Source organism: Daphnia pulicaria, chromosome 3, assembly GCF_021234035.1.
Source record: "Daphnia pulicaria isolate SC F1-1A chromosome 3, SC_F0-13Bv2, whole genome shotgun sequence".
Classification (NCBI taxonomy): domain Eukaryota; kingdom Metazoa; phylum Arthropoda; class Branchiopoda; order Diplostraca; family Daphniidae; genus Daphnia; species Daphnia pulicaria.
The window spans coordinates 844,780-858,474 of NC_060915.1; the positions used below are offsets into that span (position 1 = coordinate 844,780).

The 13,695-nt window shown below is 36.5% G+C and overlaps 1 long non-coding RNA gene and 24 pseudogenes across 1 annotated transcript; all 25 read left to right on the plus strand.

Moving 5' to 3' along the window:
• The first annotated feature begins 417 nt into the window (after nt 1–417).
• LOC124328462 lies at nt 418–815 on the plus strand. Its single transcript, XR_006916308.1, has 3 exons — nt 418–561; nt 620–695; nt 757–815. It is a non-coding gene; the product is annotated as an uncharacterized LOC124328462 (long non-coding RNA).
• Nucleotides 816–1,278: 463 nt separating this feature from the next.
• On the plus strand, nt 1,279–1,397 carry LOC124330761 (annotated as a pseudogene).
• Nucleotides 1,398–1,812: 415 nt separating this feature from the next.
• LOC124330762 lies at nt 1,813–1,931 on the plus strand (annotated as a pseudogene).
• Nucleotides 1,932–2,215: 284 nt separating this feature from the next.
• On the plus strand, nt 2,216–2,334 carry LOC124335125 (annotated as a pseudogene).
• A 414-nt stretch (nt 2,335–2,748) lies between these two features.
• LOC124330165 lies at nt 2,749–2,867 on the plus strand (annotated as a pseudogene).
• A 415-nt stretch (nt 2,868–3,282) lies between these two features.
• LOC124330763 lies at nt 3,283–3,401 on the plus strand (annotated as a pseudogene).
• Nucleotides 3,402–3,685: 284 nt separating this feature from the next.
• On the plus strand, nt 3,686–3,804 carry LOC124335126 (annotated as a pseudogene).
• A 415-nt stretch (nt 3,805–4,219) lies between these two features.
• Nucleotides 4,220–4,338, plus strand: LOC124335699 (annotated as a pseudogene).
• A 415-nt stretch (nt 4,339–4,753) lies between these two features.
• LOC124335700 lies at nt 4,754–4,872 on the plus strand (annotated as a pseudogene).
• A 415-nt stretch (nt 4,873–5,287) lies between these two features.
• LOC124330765 lies at nt 5,288–5,406 on the plus strand (annotated as a pseudogene).
• Nucleotides 5,407–5,821: 415 nt separating this feature from the next.
• LOC124330766 lies at nt 5,822–5,940 on the plus strand (annotated as a pseudogene).
• Nucleotides 5,941–6,355: 415 nt separating this feature from the next.
• LOC124335702 lies at nt 6,356–6,474 on the plus strand (annotated as a pseudogene).
• A 415-nt stretch (nt 6,475–6,889) lies between these two features.
• LOC124335703 lies at nt 6,890–7,008 on the plus strand (annotated as a pseudogene).
• Nucleotides 7,009–7,423: 415 nt separating this feature from the next.
• LOC124330768 lies at nt 7,424–7,542 on the plus strand (annotated as a pseudogene).
• Nucleotides 7,543–7,957: 415 nt separating this feature from the next.
• Nucleotides 7,958–8,076, plus strand: LOC124335704 (annotated as a pseudogene).
• A 415-nt stretch (nt 8,077–8,491) lies between these two features.
• On the plus strand, nt 8,492–8,610 carry LOC124335705 (annotated as a pseudogene).
• Nucleotides 8,611–9,025: 415 nt separating this feature from the next.
• On the plus strand, nt 9,026–9,144 carry LOC124330769 (annotated as a pseudogene).
• A 415-nt stretch (nt 9,145–9,559) lies between these two features.
• Nucleotides 9,560–9,678, plus strand: LOC124335706 (annotated as a pseudogene).
• A 415-nt stretch (nt 9,679–10,093) lies between these two features.
• On the plus strand, nt 10,094–10,212 carry LOC124335707 (annotated as a pseudogene).
• A 415-nt stretch (nt 10,213–10,627) lies between these two features.
• LOC124330770 lies at nt 10,628–10,746 on the plus strand (annotated as a pseudogene).
• Nucleotides 10,747–11,161: 415 nt separating this feature from the next.
• On the plus strand, nt 11,162–11,280 carry LOC124335708 (annotated as a pseudogene).
• Nucleotides 11,281–11,695: 415 nt separating this feature from the next.
• LOC124335709 lies at nt 11,696–11,814 on the plus strand (annotated as a pseudogene).
• Nucleotides 11,815–12,229: 415 nt separating this feature from the next.
• LOC124330771 lies at nt 12,230–12,348 on the plus strand (annotated as a pseudogene).
• Nucleotides 12,349–12,763: 415 nt separating this feature from the next.
• Nucleotides 12,764–12,882, plus strand: LOC124330772 (annotated as a pseudogene).
• A 415-nt stretch (nt 12,883–13,297) lies between these two features.
• Nucleotides 13,298–13,416, plus strand: LOC124335710 (annotated as a pseudogene).
• The last annotated feature ends 279 nt before the right edge of the window (nt 13,417–13,695 follow it).

Sequence of the window (13,695 nt, forward strand, 5' to 3'; positions counted from 1 at the left end):
TTTTCAATAACAAATTTCTTGAAATTTTTTTTTCAATCACGATGGTTACCAGTCCAAATTCGTAGATAAAACATTTCAATGCCTTAGAGATAGGTTAAATTCATCTATAAGAATGATTCTGGATCAATTCCATTGAGAGTTTTTCAAAGTTTATCGCGTTTTTTAATCGCGATGGTTACCAGTCCAAATTCGTAGATCAAAAATATCAATGGCATAGAGATAGGTTCAATTCATCTATAGGAATGATTCTGGATAAATTTCATGCATGCATAGATAAAACATTTCAATGCTTTAGAGATAGGTTAAATTCATCTATAAGAATGATTGGAGCGCCGAAATCCGTTAAACGTTGATCTGGCAACCCCGAGCCATTTTCCGCTTTCTTTATCGCCTTCCCTCTCTTTAGCCCTCCTTTTCCCTCTGACTTCTTCGTCTGCTCTATAGCGTGGTGGACCTGTCAGAGTCCGGAACGACACATTTTCTTTGTTTAAAGTTCTTTCATTGTCTTCAGAGTTATATACTCTTCTGATTGTCAGTGTCTCCTCTTCTTACATTGTCCAGGTATACATTGTTATAAGTTGTATTTGTGCCCCATACTAAATTATCGATCTGTGCACAGTCGCCACCTTGGCTCTAAGATTATTCGCCATTCTCTGGCCCTCCACGTGATAATCTGTCCAGCAGTCTGATTTTGGGTAATATTCGCTTATGTCTATCAAATGTATCTGGCCCTAATTTATGTTTCATTCCCATCAGGTCTGATTGTGTCTATCTGACTCTTTGCAATCCTTGCGAGTCACTCTCTTCTCAATTTTGAGTGTGCAATCCCAGGTATTGTCCGTTATCAATTTCATTATTCCCCCACACACTAATCCCCCTATCTTTTCCCCAGAAGCCACACGTTGTCTTTGAATACAATATTCATTCATCCATCAGCCTACAGTCAGACCACGAGAAAATTTAATTCAGGGTTCCATCAAGGGAACAATGATTCTGGATCAATTCCATTGAGAGTTTTTCAAAGTTTATCGCGTTTTTTAATCGCGATGGTTACCAGTCCAAATTCGTAGATCAAAAATATCAATGGCATAGAGATAGGTTCAATTCATCTATAGGAATGATTCTGGATAAATTTCATTGCGAGTTTTTCAAAGTTTATCGCGCTTTTTTATTCGCGATGGTTACGAGTCCAAATTAAATGAACAAACATTTCTATCACTTTGAAGGGATTTTCTATTCATCCATTGGGAGTGGGAGGGTAAATTTTCATTTTTGAATGTCAACGGCCATATCACGTAGAACGCACCTGGTCTCGTCAGCTCCCAGAAGTTAAGTTACGTCGAGTCCCGTTAGTACTTGGAAGGGTGACCGCTTGGGAATACGGGATGTCGTTGGCGATGAATAGTTTGTTTTCAATAACAAATTTCTTGAAATTTTTTTTTCAATCACGATGGTTACCAGTCCAAATTCGTAGATAAAACATTTCAATGCCTTAGAGATAGGTTAAATTCATCTATAAGAATGATTCTGGATCAATTCCATTGAGAGTTTTTCAAAGTTTATCGCGTTTTTTAATCGCGATGGTTACCAGTCCAAATTCGTAGATCAAAAATATCAATGGCTTAGAGATAGGTTCAATTCATCTATAGGAATGATTCTGGATAAATTTCATTGCGAGTTTTTCAAAGTTTATCGCGCTTTTTTATTCGCGATGGTTACGAGTCCAAATTCAATGAACAAACATTTCTATCACTTTGAAGTGATTTTCTATTCATCCATTGGGACTGGGAGGGTAAATTTTCGTTTTTAAATGTCAACGGCCATATCACGTAGAACGCACCTGGTCTCGTCAGCTCCCAGAAGTTAAGTTACGTCGAGTCCCGTTAGTACTTGGAAGGGTGACCGCTTGGGAATACGGGATGTCGTTGGCGATGAATAGTTTGTTTTCAATAATAAATTTCTTGAAATTTTTTTTCAATCACGATGGTTACCAGTCCAAATTCGTAGATCAAAAATATCAATGGCATAGAGATAGGTTCAATTCATCTATTTGAATGATTCTGGATAAATTTCATTGCGAGTTTTTCAAAGTTTATCGCGCTTTTTTATTCGCGATGGTTACGAGTCCAAATTCAATGAACAAACATTTCTATCACTTTGAAGTGATTTTCTATTCATCCATTGGGACTGGGAGGGTAAATTTTCGTTTTTGAATGTCAACGGCCATATCACGTAGAACGCACCTGGTCTCGTCAGCTACCAGAAGTTAAGTTACGTCGAGTCCCGTTAGTACTTGGAAGGGTGACCGCTTGGGAATACGGGATGTCGTTGGCGATGAATAGTTTGTTTTCAATAACAAATTTCTTGAAATTTTTTTTCAATCACGATGGTTACCAGTCCAAATTCGTTGATAAAACATTTCAATGCCTTAGAGATAGGTTAAATTCATCTATAAGAATGATTCTGGATCAATTCCATTGAGAGTTTTTCAAAGTTTATCGCGTTTTTTAATCGCGATGGTTACCAGTCCAAATTCGTAGATCAAAAATATCAATGGCTTAGAGATAGGTTCAATTCATCTATTTGAATGATTCTGGATAAATTTCATTGCGAGTTTTTCAAAGTTTATCGCGCTTTTTTATTCGCGATGGTTACGAGTCCAAATTCAATGAACAAACATTTCTATCACTTTGAAGTGATTTTCTATTCATCCATTGGGACTGGGAGGGTAAATTTTCGTTTTTGAATGTCAACGGCCATATCACGTAGAACGCACCTGGTCTCTTCAGCTCCCAAAAGTTAAGTTACGTCGAGTCCCGTTAGTACTTGGAAGGGTGACCGCTTGGGAATATGGAATGTCGTTGGCGATGAATAGTTTGTTTTCAATAACAAATTTCTTGAAATTTTTTTTTCAATCACGATGGTTACCAGTCCAAATTCGTAGATAAAACATTTCAATGCCTTAGAGATAGGTTAAATTCATCTATAAGAATGATTCTGGATCAATTCCATTGAGAGTTTTTCAAAGTTTATCGCGTTTTTTAATCGCGATGGTTACCAGTCCAAATTCGTAGATCAAAAATATCAATGGCATAGAGATAGGTTCAATTCATCTATAGGAATGATTCTGGATAAATTTCATTGCGAGTTTTTCAAAGTTTATCGCGCTTTTTTATTCGCGATGGTTACGAGTCCAAATTCAATGAACAAACATTTCTATCACTTTGAAGTGATTTTCTATTCATCCATTGGGACTGGGAGGGTAAATTTTCGTTTTTAAATGTCAACGGCCATATCACGTAGAACGCACCTGGTCTCGTCAGCTCCCAGAAGTTAAGTTACGTCGAGTCCCGTTAGTACTTGGAAGGGTGACCGCTTGGGAATACGGGATGTCGTTGGCGATGAATAGTTTGTTTTCAATAATAAATTTCTTGAAATTTTTTTTCAATCACGATGGTTACCAGTCCAAATTCGTAGATCAAAAATATCAATGGCATAGAGATAGGTTCAATTCATCTATTTGAATGATTCTGGATAAATTTCATTGCGAGTTTTTCAAAGTTTATCGCGCTTTTTTATTCGCGATGGTTACGAGTCCAAATTCAATGAACAAACATTTCTATCACTTTGAAGTGATTTTCTATTCATCCATTGGGACTGGGAGGGTAAATTTTCGTTTTTGAATGTCAACGGCCATATCACGTAGAACGCACCTGGTCTCGTCAGCTACCAGAAGTTAAGTTACGTCGAGTCCCGTTAGTACTTGGAAGGGTGACCGCTTGGGAATACGGGATGTCGTTGGCGATGAATAGTTTGTTTTCAATAACAAATTTCTTGAAATTTTTTTTTCAATCACGATGGTTACCAGTCCAAATTCGTAGATAAAACATTTCAATGCCTTAGAGATAGGTTAAATTCATCTATAAGAATGTTTCTGGATCAATTCCATTGAGAGTTTTTCAAAGTTTATCGCGTTTTTTAATCGCGATGATTGCCAGTCCAAATTCGTAGATCAAAAATATCAATGGCTTAGAGATAGGTTCAATTCATCTATTTGAATGATTCTGGATAAATTTCATTGCGAGTTTTTCAAAGTTTATCGCGCTTTTTTATTCGCGATGGTTACGAGTCCAAATTCAATGAACAAACATTTCTATCACTTTGAAGTGATTTTCTATTCATCCATTGGGACTGGGAGGGTAAATTTTCGTTTTTGAATGTCAACGGCCATATCACGTAGAACGCACCTGGGCTCTTCAGCTCCCAGAAGTTAAGTTACGTCGAGTCCCGTTAGTACTTGGAAGGGTGACCGCTTGGGAATATGGAATGTCGTTGGCGATGAATAGTTTGTTTTCAATAACAAATTTCTTGAAATTTTTTTTTCAATCACGATGGTTACCAGTCCAAATTCGTAGATAAAACATTTCAATGCCTTAGAGATAGGTTAAATTCATCTATAAGAATGTTTCTGGATCAATTCCATTGAGAGTTTTTCAAAGTTTATCGCGTTTTTTAATCGCGATGATTACCAGTCCAAATTCGTAGATCAAAAATATCAATGGCTTAGAGATAGGTTCAATTCATCTATTTGAATGATTCTGGATAAATTTCATTGCGAGTTTTTCAAAGTTTATCGCGCTTTTTTATTCGCGATGGTTACGAGTCCAAATTCAATGAACAAACATTTCTATCACTTTGAAGTGATTTTCTATTCATCCATTGGGACTGGGAGGGTAAATTTTCGTTTTTGAATGTCAACGGCCATATCACGTAGAACGCACCTGGGCTCTTCAGCTCCCAGAAGTTAAGTTACGTCGAGTCCCGTTAGTACTTGGAAGGGTGACCGCTTGGGAATATGGAATGTCGTTGGCGATGAATAGTTTGTTTTCAATAACAAATTTCTTGAAATTTTTTTTTCAATCACGATGGTTACCAGTCCAAATTCGTAGATAAAACATTTCAATGCCTTAGAGATAGGTTAAATTCATCTATAAGAATGTTTCTGGATCAATTCCATTGAGAGTTTTTCAAAGTTTATCGCGTTTTTTAATCGCGATGGTTACCAGTCCAAATTCGTAGATCAAAAATATCAATGGCTTAGAGATAGGTTCAATTCATCTATTTGAATGATTCTGGATAAATTTCATTGCGAGTTTTTCAAAGTTTATCGCGCTTTTTTATTCGCGATGGTTACGAGTCCAAATTCAATGAACAAACATTTCTATCACTTTGAAGTGATTTTCTATTCATCCATTGGGACTGGGAGGGTAAATTTTCGTTTTTGAATGTCAACGGCCATATCACGTAGAACGCACCTGGTCTCGTCAGCTCCCAGAAGTTAAGTTACGTCGAGTCCCGTTAGTACTTGGAAGGGTGACCGCTTGGGAATACGGGATGTCGTTGGCGATGAATAGTTTGTTTTCAATAACAAATTTCTTGAAATTTTTTTTTCAATCACGATGGTTACCAGTCCAAATTCGTAGATAAAACATTTCAATGCCTTAGAGATAGGTTAAATTCATCTATAAGAATGATTCTGGATCAATTCCATTGAGAGTTTTTCAAAGTTTATCGCGCTTTTTAATCGCGATGGTTACCAGTCCAAATTCGTAGATCAAAAATATCAATGGCTTAGAGATAGGTTCAATTCATCTATTTGAATGATTCTGGATAAATTTCATTGCGAGTTTTTCAAAGTTTATCGCGCTTTTTTATTCGCGATGGTTACGAGTCCAAATTCAATGAACAAACATTTCTATCACTTTGAAGTGATTTTCTATTCATCCATTGGGACTGGGAGGGTAAATTTTCGTTTTTGAATGTCAACGGCCATATCACGTAGAACGCACCTGGTCTCGTCAGCTCCCAGAAGTTAAGTTACGTCGAGTCCCGTTAGTACTTGGAAGGGTGACCGCTTGGGAATACGGGATGTCGTTGGCGATGAATAGTTTGTTTTCAATAACAAATTTCTTGAAATTTTTTTTTCAATCACGATGGTTACCAGTCCAAATTCGTAGATAAAACATTTCAATGCCTTAGAGATAGGTTAAATTCATCTATAAGAATGATTCTGGATCAATTCCATTGAGAGTTTTTCAAAGTTTATCGCGCTTTTTAATCGCGATGGTTACCAGTCCAAATTCGTAGATCAAAAATATCAATGGCATAGAGATAGGTTCAATTCATCTATTTGAATGATTCTGGATAAATTTCATTGCGAGTTTTTCAAAGTTTATCGCGCTTTTTTATTCGCGATGGTTACGAGTCCAAATTCAATGAACAAACATTTCTATCACTTTGAAGTGATTTTCTATTCATCCATTGGGACTGGGAGGGTAAATTTTCGTTTTTGAATGTCAACGGCCATATCACGTAGAACGCACCTGGGCTCTTCAGCTCCCAGAAGTTAAGTTACGTCGAGTCCCGTTAGTACTTGGAAGGGTGACCGCTTGGGAATATGGAATGTCGTTGGCGATGAATAGTTTGTTTTCAATAACAAATTTCTTGAAATTTTTTTTTCAATCACGATGGTTACCAGTCCAAATTCGTAGATAAAACATTTCAATGCCTTAGAGATAGGTTAAATTCATCTATAAGAATGTTTCTGGATCAATTCCATTGAGAGTTTTTCAAAGTTTATCGCGTTTTTTAATCGCGATGATTACCAGTCCAAATTCGTAGATCAAAAATATCAATGGCTTAGAGATAGGTTCAATTCATCTATTTGAATGATTCTGGATAAATTTCATTGCGAGTTTTTCAAAGTTTATCGCGCTTTTTTATTCGCGATGGTTACGAGTCCAAATTCAATGAACAAACATTTCTATCACTTTGAAGTGATTTTCTATTCATCCATTGGGACTGGGAGGGTAAATTTTCGTTTTTGAATGTCAACGGCCATATCACGTAGAACGCACCTGGGCTCTTCAGCTCCCAGAAGTTAAGTTACGTCGAGTCCCGTTAGTACTTGGAAGGGTGACCGCTTGGGAATATGGAATGTCGTTGGCGATGAATAGTTTGTTTTCAATAACAAATTTCTTGAAATTTTTTTTTCAATCACGATGGTTACCAGTCCAAATTCGTAGATAAAACATTTCAATGCCTTAGAGATAGGTTAAATTCATCTATAAGAATGTTTCTGGATCAATTCCATTGAGAGTTTTTCAAAGTTTATCGCGTTTTTTAATCGCGATGGTTACCAGTCCAAATTCGTAGATCAAAAATATCAATGGCTTAGAGATAGGTTCAATTCATCTATTTGAATGATTCTGGATAAATTTCATTGCGAGTTTTTCAAAGTTTATCGCGCTTTTTTATTCGCGATGGTTACGAGTCCAAATTCAATGAACAAACATTTCTATCACTTTGAAGTGATTTTCTATTCATCCATTGGGACTGGGAGGGTAAATTTTCGTTTTTGAATGTCAACGGCCATATCACGTAGAACGCACCTGGTCTCGTCAGCTCCCAGAAGTTAAGTTACGTCGAGTCCCGTTAGTACTTGGAAGGGTGACCGCTTGGGAATACGGGATGTCGTTGGCGATGAATAGTTTGTTTTCAATAACAAATTTCTTGAAATTTTTTTTTCAATCACGATGGTTACCAGTCCAAATTCGTAGATAAAACATTTCAATGCCTTAGAGATAGGTTAAATTCATCTATAAGAATGATTCTGGATCAATTCCATTGAGAGTTTTTCAAAGTTTATCGCGCTTTTTAATCGCGATGGTTACCAGTCCAAATTCGTAGATCAAAAATATCAATGGCATAGAGATAGGTTCAATTCATCTATTTGAATGATTCTGGATAAATTTCATTGCGAGTTTTTCAAAGTTTATCGCGCTTTTTTATTCGCGATGGTTACGAGTCCAAATTCAATGAACAAACATTTCTATCACTTTGAAGTGATTTTCTATTCATCCATTGGGACTGGGAGGGTAAATTTTCGTTTTTGAATGTCAACGGCCATATCACGTAGAACGCACCTGGGCTCTTCAGCTCCCAGAAGTTAAGTTACGTCGAGTCCCGTTAGTACTTGGAAGGGTGACCGCTTGGGAATATGGAATGTCGTTGGCGATGAATAGTTTGTTTTCAATAACAAATTTCTTGAAATTTTTTTTTCAATCACGATGGTTACCAGTCCAAATTCGTAGATAAAACATTTCAATGCCTTAGAGATAGGTTAAATTCATCTATAAGAATGTTTCTGGATCAATTCCATTGAGAGTTTTTCAAAGTTTATCGCGTTTTTTAATCGCGATGATTACCAGTCCAAATTCGTAGATCAAAAATATCAATGGCTTAGAGATAGGTTCAATTCATCTATTTGAATGATTCTGGATAAATTTCATTGCGAGTTTTTCAAAGTTTATCGCGCTTTTTTATTCGCGATGGTTACGAGTCCAAATTCAATGAACAAACATTTCTATCACTTTGAAGTGATTTTCTATTCATCCATTGGGACTGGGAGGGTAAATTTTCGTTTTTGAATGTCAACGGCCATATCACGTAGAACGCACCTGGGCTCTTCAGCTCCCAGAAGTTAAGTTACGTCGAGTCCCGTTAGTACTTGGAAGGGTGACCGCTTGGGAATATGGAATGTCGTTGGCGATGAATAGTTTGTTTTCAATAACAAATTTCTTGAAATTTTTTTTTCAATCACGATGGTTACCAGTCCAAATTCGTAGATAAAACATTTCAATGCCTTAGAGATAGGTTAAATTCATCTATAAGAATGTTTCTGGATCAATTCCATTGAGAGTTTTTCAAAGTTTATCGCGTTTTTTAATCGCGATGGTTACCAGTCCAAATTCGTAGATCAAAAATATCAATGGCTTAGAGATAGGTTCAATTCATCTATTTGAATGATTCTGGATAAATTTCATTGCGAGTTTTTCAAAGTTTATCGCGCTTTTTTATTCGCGATGGTTACGAGTCCAAATTCAATGAACAAACATTTCTATCACTTTGAAGTGATTTTCTATTCATCCATTGGGACTGGGAGGGTAAATTTTCGTTTTTGAATGTCAACGGCCATATCACGTAGAACGCACCTGGTCTCGTCAGCTCCCAGAAGTTAAGTTACGTCGAGTCCCGTTAGTACTTGGAAGGGTGACCGCTTGGGAATACGGGATGTCGTTGGCGATGAATAGTTTGTTTTCAATAACAAATTTCTTGAAATTTTTTTTTCAATCACGATGGTTACCAGTCCAAATTCGTAGATAAAACATTTCAATGCCTTAGAGATAGGTTAAATTCATCTATAAGAATGATTCTGGATCAATTCCATTGAGAGTTTTTCAAAGTTTATCGCGCTTTTTAATCGCGATGGTTACCAGTCCAAATTCGTAGATCAAAAATATCAATGGCATAGAGATAGGTTCAATTCATCTATTTGAATGATTCTGGATAAATTTCATTGCGAGTTTTTCAAAGTTTATCGCGCTTTTTTATTCGCGATGGTTACGAGTCCAAATTCAATGAACAAACATTTCTATCACTTTGAAGTGATTTTCTATTCATCCATTGGGACTGGGAGGGTAAATTTTCGTTTTTGAATGTCAACGGCCATATCACGTAGAACGCACCTGGGCTCTTCAGCTCCCAGAAGTTAAGTTACGTCGAGTCCCGTTAGTACTTGGAAGGGTGACCGCTTGGGAATATGGAATGTCGTTGGCGATGAATAGTTTGTTTTCAATAACAAATTTCTTGAAATTTTTTTTTCAATCACGATGGTTACCAGTCCAAATTCGTAGATAAAACATTTCAATGCCTTAGAGATAGGTTAAATTCATCTATAAGAATGTTTCTGGATCAATTCCATTGAGAGTTTTTCAAAGTTTATCGCGTTTTTTAATCGCGATGATTACCAGTCCAAATTCGTAGATCAAAAATATCAATGGCTTAGAGATAGGTTCAATTCATCTATTTGAATGATTCTGGATAAATTTCATTGCGAGTTTTTCAAAGTTTATCGCGCTTTTTTATTCGCGATGGTTACGAGTCCAAATTCAATGAACAAACATTTCTATCACTTTGAAGTGATTTTCTATTCATCCATTGGGACTGGGAGGGTAAATTTTCGTTTTTGAATGTCAACGGCCATATCACGTAGAACGCACCTGGGCTCTTCAGCTCCCAGAAGTTAAGTTACGTCGAGTCCCGTTAGTACTTGGAAGGGTGACCGCTTGGGAATATGGAATGTCGTTGGCGATGAATAGTTTGTTTTCAATAACAAATTTCTTGAAATTTTTTTTTCAATCACGATGGTTACCAGTCCAAATTCGTAGATAAAACATTTCAATGCCTTAGAGATAGGTTAAATTCATCTATAAGAATGTTTCTGGATCAATTCCATTGAGAGTTTTTCAAAGTTTATCGCGTTTTTTAATCGCGATGGTTACCAGTCCAAATTCGTAGATCAAAAATATCAATGGCTTAGAGATAGGTTCAATTCATCTATTTGAATGATTCTGGATAAATTTCATTGCGAGTTTTTCAAAGTTTATCGCGCTTTTTTATTCGCGATGGTTACGAGTCCAAATTCAATGAACAAACATTTCTATCACTTTGAAGTGATTTTCTATTCATCCATTGGGACTGGGAGGGTAAATTTTCGTTTTTGAATGTCAACGGCCATATCACGTAGAACGCACCTGGTCTCGTCAGCTCCCAGAAGTTAAGTTACGTCGAGTCCCGTTAGTACTTGGAAGGGTGACCGCTTGGGAATACGGGATGTCGTTGGCGATGAATAGTTTGTTTTCAATAACAAATTTCTTGAAATTTTTTTTTCAATCACGATGGTTACCAGTCCAAATTCGTAGATAAAACATTTCAATGCCTTAGAGATAGGTTAAATTCATCTATAAGAATGATTCTGGATCAATTCCATTGAGAGTTTTTCAAAGTTTATCGCGCTTTTTAATCGCGATGGTTACCAGTCCAAATTCGTAGATCAAAAATATCAATGGCATAGAGATAGGTTCAATTCATCTATAGGAATGATTCTGGATAAATTTCATTGCGAGTTTTTCAAAGTTTATCGCGCTTTTTTATTCGCGATGGTTACGAGTCCAAATTCAATGAACAAACATTTCTATCACTTTGAAGTGATTTTCTATTCATCCATTGGGACTGGGAGGGTAAATTTTCGTTTTTGAATGTCAACGGCCATATCACGTAGAACGCACCTGGGCTCTTCAGCTCCCAGAAGTTAAGTTACGTCGAGTCCCGTTAGTACTTGGAAGGGTGACCGCTTGGGAATATGGAATGTCGTTGGCGATGAATAGTTTGTTTTCAATAACAAATTTCTTGAAATTTTTTTTTCAATCACGATGGTTACCAGTCCAAATTCGTAGATAAAACATTTCAATGCCTTAGAGATAGGTTAAATTCATCTATAAGAATGTTTCTGGATAAATTCCATTGAGAGTTTTTCAAAGTTTATCGCGTTTTTTAATCGCGATGATTACCAGTCCAAATTCGTAGATCAAAAATATCAATGGCTTAGAGATAGGTTCAATTCATCTATTTGAATGATTCTGGATAAATTTCATTGCGAGTTTTTCAAAGTTTATCGCGCTTTTTTATTCGCGATGGTTACGAGTCCAAATTCAATGAACAAACATTTCTATCACTTTGAAGTGATTTTCTATTCATCCATTGGGACTGGGAGGGTAAATTTTCGTTTTTGAATGTCAACGGCCATATCACGTAGAACGCACCTGGGCTCTTCAGCTCCCAGAAGTTAAGTTACGTCGAGTCCCGTTAGTACTTGGAAGGGTGACCGCTTGGGAATATGGAATGTCGTTGGCGATGAATAGTTTGTTTTCAATAACAAATTTCTTGAAATTTTTTTTTCAATCACGATGGTTACCAGTCCAAATTCGTAGATAAAACATTTCAATGCCTTAGAGATAGGTTAAATTCATCTATAAGAATGTTTCTGGATCAATTCCATTGAGAGTTTTTCAAAGTTTATCGCGTTTTTTAATCGCGATGGTTACCAGTCCAAATTCGTAGATCAAAAATATCAATGGCTTAGAGATAGGTTCAATTCATCTATTTGAATGATTCTGGATAAATTTCATTGCGAGTTTTTCAAAGTTTATCGCGCTTTTTTATTCGCGATGGTTACGAGTCCAAATTCAATGAACAAACATTTCTATCACTTTGAAGTGATTTTCTATTCATCCATTGGGACTGGGAGGGTAAATTTTCGTTTTTGAATGTCAACGGCCATATCACGTAGAACGCACCTGGTCTCGTCAGCTCCCAGAAGTTAAGTTACGTCGAGTCCCGTTAGTACTTGGAAGGGTGACCGCTTGGGAATACGGGATGTCGTTGGCGATGAATAGTTTGTTTTCAATAACAAATTTCTTGAAATTTTTTTTTCAATCACGATGGTTACCAGTCCAAATTCGTAGATAAAACATTTCAATGCCTTAGAGATAGGTTAAATTCATCTATAAGAATGATTCTGGATCAATTCCATTGAGAGTTTTTCAAAGTTTATCGCGCTTTTTAATCGCGATGGTTACCAGTCCAAATTCGTAGATCAAAAATATCAATGGCTTAGAGATAGGTTCAATTCATCTATTTGAATGATTCTGGATAAATTTCATTGCGAGTTTTTCAAAGTTTATCGCGCTTTTTTATTCGCGATGGTTACGAGTCCAAATTCAATGAACAAACATTTCTATCACTTTGAAGTGATTTTCTATTCATCCATTGGGACTGGGAGGGTAAATTTTCGTTTTTGAATGTCAACGGCCATATCACGTAGAACGCACCTGGTCTCGTCAGCTCCCAGAAGTTAAGTTACGTCGAGTCCCGTTAGTACTTGGAAGGGTGACCGCTTGGGAATACGGGATGTCGTTGGCGATGAATAGTTTGTTTTCAATAACAAATTTCTTGAAATTTTTTTTTCAATCACGATGGTTACCAGTCCAAATTCGTAGATAAAACATTTCAATGCCTTAGAGATAGGTTAAATTCATCTATAAGAATGATTCTGGATCAATTCCATTGAGAGTTTTTCAAAGTTTATCGCGCTTTTTAATCGCGATGGTTACCAGTCCAAATTCGTAGATCAAAAATATCAATGGCATAGAGATAGGTTCAATTCATCTATTTGAATGATTCTGGATAAATTTCATTGCGAGTTTTTCAAAGTTTATCGCGCTTTTTTATTCGCGATGGTTACGAGTCCAAATTCAATGAACAAACATTTCTATCACTTTGAAGTGATTTTCTATTCATCCATTGGGACTGGGAGGGTAAATTTTCGTTTTTGAATGTCAACGGCCATATCACGTAGAACGCACCTGGGCTCTTCAGCTCCCAGAAGTTAAGTTACGTCGAGTCCCGTTAGTACTTGGAAGGGTGACCGCTTGGGAATATGGAATGTCGTTGGCGATGAATAGTTTGTTTTCAATAACAAATTTCTTGAAATTTTTTTTTCAATCACGATGGTTACCAGTCCAAATTCGTAGATAAAACATTTCAATGCCTTAGAGATAGGTTAAATTCATCTATAAGAATGTTTCTGGATCAATTCCATTGAGAGTTTTTCAAAGTTTATCGCGTTTTTTAATCGCGATGGTTACCAGTCCAAATTCGTAGATCAAAAATATCAATGGCTTAGAGATAGGTTCAATTCATCTATTTGAATGATTCTGGATAAATTTCATTGCG